This window comes from Arachis hypogaea, chromosome 19, assembly GCF_003086295.3.
Source record: "Arachis hypogaea cultivar Tifrunner chromosome 19, arahy.Tifrunner.gnm2.J5K5, whole genome shotgun sequence".
Lineage (NCBI taxonomy): Eukaryota > Viridiplantae > Streptophyta > Magnoliopsida > Fabales > Fabaceae > Arachis > Arachis hypogaea.
This window is the reverse complement of record NC_092054.1, coordinates 59,928,669-59,934,600: the sequence shown is the minus strand read 5'-3', so window position 1 is coordinate 59,934,600 and position 5,932 is coordinate 59,928,669. Positions and strand designations below refer to the sequence as shown.

General features: G+C 40.4%; 1 non-coding gene across 1 annotated transcript; it reads right to left on the bottom strand.

The window, feature by feature from the left end:
* Window positions 1–1,118: 1,118 nt before the first annotated feature.
* LOC112780400 (small nucleolar RNA R71) lies at window positions 1,119–1,226 on the bottom strand. The gene has a single exon (XR_003191241.1). It is a non-coding gene; the product is annotated as a small nucleolar RNA R71 (small nucleolar RNA).
* Between the last annotated feature and the right edge of the window lie 4,706 nt (window positions 1,227–5,932).

Below are 5,932 nucleotides of genomic sequence, written 5' to 3'. Positions count from 1 at the left end.
TTTTTTTATTTTTTTACTATTTTCGAAAATTCTTGCTACAATTAGTAATTTAATTCAAAATTTTCAAGTTGTTACTTGCCTATTAAGGAATGATCAAATTTTAAATTCTAGAATCATATATCTTCTAATTTATTGTTAGTAAAGTAATCAACTTTAATTTTAAAACCTTCTTTTTAAAAATTGATTTTCAATCATATCTTTTCAATCACATCTTTTTCAAAAATTAATTTTCAATCATATCTTTTTGATTTCTAATTTCAAAATCTTTTTCAAAATCACTTAATTTCTTTCCCAATCTTAATTTTCGAAAATCTCAATCAAATTTTCAAATTTCTTTTTATTATTTTAAAAATCTTTTACTTTAATTTCGAAAATTCTCCCCCTCTTCTCACATCCTTCTATTTAAGGGACTAACACTCCTCCTCAAGCTGCAATTCGAATTCTATCCTTCTTGATAAGTTCGAATTCTCTTCTATCTACCTTCTCCTTCTATTCTTCTTTTCCTCTGACACCTCAAGGAATCTCTATACTGTAACATAGAGGATCTCATACTTTCTTGTTCTCTTCTCTTTCATATGAGCAGGAGCAAGGACAAAGGCATCCTTGTTAAAGCTGATCCTGAACCTGAAAGGACCTTGAAGAGAAAGATAAGAGAAGCTAAAGCACAACTCTCTCTAGAGGGCCTAACAGAGCTCTTCAAGGAGGAAGAAGCCATGGCATTCAAAAACAACAACAATGCCAACAATGCAAGGAAGGTGCTTGGTGACTTTACTGCACCTACTCCTGACTTCTATGGGAGAAGCATCTCTATCCCTGCCATTGGAGCAAACAATTTTGAGCTTAAGCCTCAATTAGTTTCTCTAATGCAACAGAATTGCAAGTTTCATGGACTTTCATTGGAAGATCCTCATCAGTTTTTAGCTGAATTCTTGCAAATCTGTGACACTGTCAAGACTAATAGGGTTGATCCCGAGGTCTACAAGCTTATGCTTTTTTCCTTTGCTGTAAGAGACAGAGCTAGAACATGGTTGGATTCATAACCTAATGAAAGCCTGAACTCTTGGGAAAACCTAGTTAATGCCTTCTTGGCAAAGTTCTTTCCACCTCAAAAATTGAGCAAGCTTAGAGTGGAAGTCCAAACCTTCAGACAGAAGGAAGGTGAATCCCTCTATGAAGCATGGGAAAGATACAAGCAATTGATCAGAAGGTGTCCTTCTGACATGCTTTTAGAATGGAGTATCATAGGTATCTTCTATGATGGTCTGTCTGAACTGTCCAAAATGTCATTAGACAGTTCTGCTGGAGGATCTCTTCATCTGAAGAAGACGCCTGCAGAAGCTCAGGAACTCATTGAAATGGTTGCAAATAACCAATTCATGTACACCTCTGAAAGGAATCCTGTGAATAATGGGACAAATCAGAAGAAAGGAGTTCTTGAGATTGATACTCTGAATGCCATACTAGCTCAGAACAAAATATTGACTCAACAAGTCAATATGATTTCTCAGAGTCTGTCTGGAATGCAAGCAGTAATAGGCAGTACCAAAGAAGCTTCATTTGAAGAAGAAGCTTATGATCCTGAGAACCCAGCAATAGAAGAGGTGAATTACATGGGAGATTCCTATGGAAACACTTACAATTCTTCATGGAGAAATCATCCAAATCTCTCATGGAAGGACCAACAGAGGCCTCAACAAGGCTTCAATAACAATAATGGTGGAAGAAACAGGTTTAGCAATGGCAAGCCTTTTCCATCATCTTCTCAGCAACAGACAGAGAATTCTAAGCAGAGCCACTCTGACTTAGCAACTGTAGTCTCTGATCTAATTAAAACCACACAAAATTTCATGACTGAAATAAGGTTCGCCATTAAAAATTTGGAGGCACAAGTAGGTCAGCTGAGTAAGAAAGTTACTGAACTCCCTCCTAGTACTCTTCCAAGCAATACAGAAGAGAATCCAAAAGGAGAGTGCAAGGCCATCAACATGACCCACACGGCCGAACTTGGAGAGGAGGAAGAGGCAGTGATCTCCACTGAGGAAGACCTCACTGGATGTCCACTGGCCTCCAAGGAGTTCCCTCATGAGGAACCATGGGAATCTGAGGCTCACACAGAGACCATAGAGATTCCATTGAATTTACTTTTGCCATTCATGAGCTCTTATGAGTATTCTTCCTCTAAAGAGGATGAAGATGTTACTGAAGAACAAGTTGCTAAGTACCTTGGAGCAATCATGAAGCTAAATGCCAAGCTATTTGGTAATGAGACTTGGGAGGATGAACCCCCCTTGTTCACCAAAGAACTGGATGACTTGACTAGGCAGAGATTACCTCTGAAGAGACAAGATCCAAAGTTCTCAATACCTTGCACCATAGGCACCATGACCTTTGAAAAGGCTCTGTGTGACCTAGGGTCAAGCATAAACCTTATGCCTCTCTCTGTAATGGAGAAACTAGGAATTTTTTAGGTGCAAGCTGCAAGAATCTCATTAGAGATGGCAGACAATTCAAGGAAACAAGCTTATGGACTTGTAGTGGATGTCTTGGTAAAGGTTGAAGCCCATTACATCCCTGCTGATTTCATAATCCTAGACACTGGAAAGTGTATAGATGAATCTATCATCCTTGGTAGACCCTTCCTAGCCACAGCAAAAGCTGTAATTGATGTAGACAGAGGAGAATTAGTCCTTCAAGTGAATGAGGACTCCCTTGAGGATCTCCCTCTGTAACCATGAAGAGGAAGCATGAAAAGCTTCTCTCAATACAGAGTCAAAAAAAATCCCCACATTCAAACTCTAAGTTTGGTGTTGGGAGGCCACAACCAAACTCTAATTTGGTGTTGAGAGGCCATCATCATGCTCTGAGTATCTGTGAGGCTCCATGAGAGCCCACTGTCAAGCTACTGACATTAAAGAAGCGCTTGCTGGGAGGCAACCCAATTTTATTTATTCTCCATTGTTATTTTATATTTTCTGTAGGTTGATGATCATGTGAAGTCACAAAAACAATTGAAAAAGCAAAAATAGAAAGAAAAACAGTATTAAAAACAGAACACTCTGGAGGAGAAACTTACTGGCGTTTAAACGCCAATAAGGGTAGCAGAATGGGCATTAAACGCCCAGTCTGGCACCATTCTGGGTGTTTAACGCCAGAAATGGGTACCAGACTGGCGTTTAACGCCAGGAATGGGTAAGAAGCTGGCGTTAAATGCCAGAAATGGGCAGCAGCCTGGCGTTTAACGCCAGGATTGGCAGAAAGGGGCATTTTTGCACGCCACTTGGTGCAGGGATGAGATATCCTTGACACCTCAGGATCTGTGGACCCCACAGGATCTCCACCTACACCACCTCTCTCTCTCTTCTTCACTCATTCACCAATCACCTCAATACCTCTTCCCCAAAAAACCCTCACCTATCAAATCCCAACATTCTCTTCACCACTCACATCCACCCTTCATAAAACCCCACCTACCTTACCATTCAAATTCAAACCACTTTCCCACCCAAACCCACCCCTAATGGCTGAACCATACCCCCTCTCCACTCCTATATAAACCCATCTTCACTCCTTCATTTTCACACAACATACACACTACTTCTCCCCCTTGGCCGAAACACTAAGCCCCCTCCATCTCCTCTATTTCTTCTTCTTCTACTCTCTTCTTTCTTCTTTTGCTCGAGGACGAGCAAACCTTCTAAGTTTGGTGTGGTAAAAGCGTTGCTTTTTGTTTTTCCATAACCATTTATGGCACCTAAGGCCGGAGAAACCTCTAGAAAGAAGAAAGGGAAGGCAAAAGCTTCCACCTCCGAGTCATGGGAGATGGAGAGATTCATCTCAAGGGTGCACCAAGACCACTTCTATGAAGTTGTGGCCAAGAAGAAGGTGATCCCCGAGGTCCCTTTCAAACTCAAAAAGGGTGAATATCCGGAGATCCGACATGAGATTCGAAGAAGAGGTTGGGAAGTTCTCACCAACCCCATTTAACAAGTCGGAATCTTAATGGTTCAAGAGTTCTATGCCAATGCATGGATCACCAAGAACCATGATCAAAGTGTGAACCCAGACCCAAAGAATTGGCTTACAATGGTTCGGGGGAAATGCTTAGATTTTAGTCCGGAGAATGTAAGGTTGGCATTCAACTTGCCCATGATGCAAGGAGATACACACCCCTACACTAGAAGGGTCAACTTTGATCAAAGGTTGGACCAAGTCCTCATAGACATTTGTGAAGAGGACGCTCAATGGAAGAGAGATTCAAGAGGGAAGCCGGTTCAACTAAAAAGGCATGACCTCAAGCCTGTGGCTAGGGGATGGTTGGAGTTTATTCAACGCTCAATCATTCCCACTCGCAACCAGTCTGAAGTTACTATAGACCGAGCCATCATGATTCATAGCATCATGACTAGAGAGGAAGTAGAAGTTCATGAGGTTATCTCCCAAGAACTCTACAAGGTGGCGGACAAGCCCTCTACCTTGGCAAGGTTAGCCTTCCCTCACCTCATTTGTCACCTCTGCAATTCAGCTGGAATTGACATAGAGGAAGACATCCTCATTGATGAGGATAAGCCCATCACTAAAAAAAGGATGGAGCAAATAAGAGAACCTCACCATGAGCATGAGGGAATTCCTCATCATGAAATCCCTGAGATGCCTCAAGGGATGCATTTTCCTCCACAAAACTATTGGGAGCAAATCAACACCTCCCTAGGAGAATTAAGTTCCAACATGGGACAACTAAGGGTGGAGCTCCAAGAGCATTCTATCCTCCTCTATGAAATTAAAGAAGACCAAAGAACCATGAGAGAGGAGCAACAAAGGCAAGGAAGAGACATTGAGGAGCTCAAGCACTCCATTAGATCTTCAAGAGGAAGAACAAGCCGCCATCACTAAGGTAGACCCGTTCTTTAATCTCCTTGTTCTTTATTTTCTATTTTTTGAATTTTTATGCTTTATGTTTATTACATGATCACTAGTGTCTAAGTGTCTATGCCTCAAAGATATGAAAATGAATCCATTACCTTTCTTAAATGGAAAATGTTTTTAATTGAGAGAGAATAAGAAATACATGAATTTCGAATTTTATAACAGATTAATTATTTTGATGTGGTGGCAATACTTTTGTCTTTCTGAATGAATGCTTGAACAGTGCATATTTTTTAATTTGATTGTTCATGAATGTTAAAATTGTTGGCTCTTGAAAGAATGATGGAAAAGGAGAAATGTTATTTGATAATCTGAAAAATCACAAAATTGATTCTTGAAGCAAGAAAAAGCAGTGAAAAGCTTGCGAAAAAAAAGAGAAAAAGAAAAAGCATGCAGAAAAAGCCAATAACCCTTTAAACCAAAAGGCAAGGGAAAAATAAAAAGGATCCAAGGCTTTGAGCATCAGTGGATAGGAGGGCCCACAGGAATAAAATCCTGGCCCAAGCGGCTAAACTAAGCTGTCCCTAACCATGTGCTTGTGGCGTGAAGGTGTCAAGTGAAAACTTGAGACTGAGCGGTTAAAGTCGTGGTCCAAAGCAAAAAGAGTGTGCTTAAGAGCCCTAGACACCTCTCACTGGGGACTTTAGCAAAGCTGAGTCACAATCTGAAAAGGTTCACCCAGTCATGTGTCTGTGGCATTTATGTATCCAGTGGTAATACTGGAAAACAAAATGCTTAAGGTCACGGCCAAGATTCATAAAGTAGCTGTGTTCAAGAATCAACATACTTAACTAGGAGAATCAATAACACTATCTGGATTCTGAGCTCCTATAGATGCCAATCATTCTGAACTTCAAGGGATAAAGTGAGATGCCAAAACTGTTCAGAAGCAAAAAGCTAAAAGCGCCGCTCATCTAATTAATACTGATATTCATAGATGTTTTTGGAATTCATTGTACATTCTATTCTTTTTATCCTATATGATTTTCAGTTGCTTGGGGACAAGCAA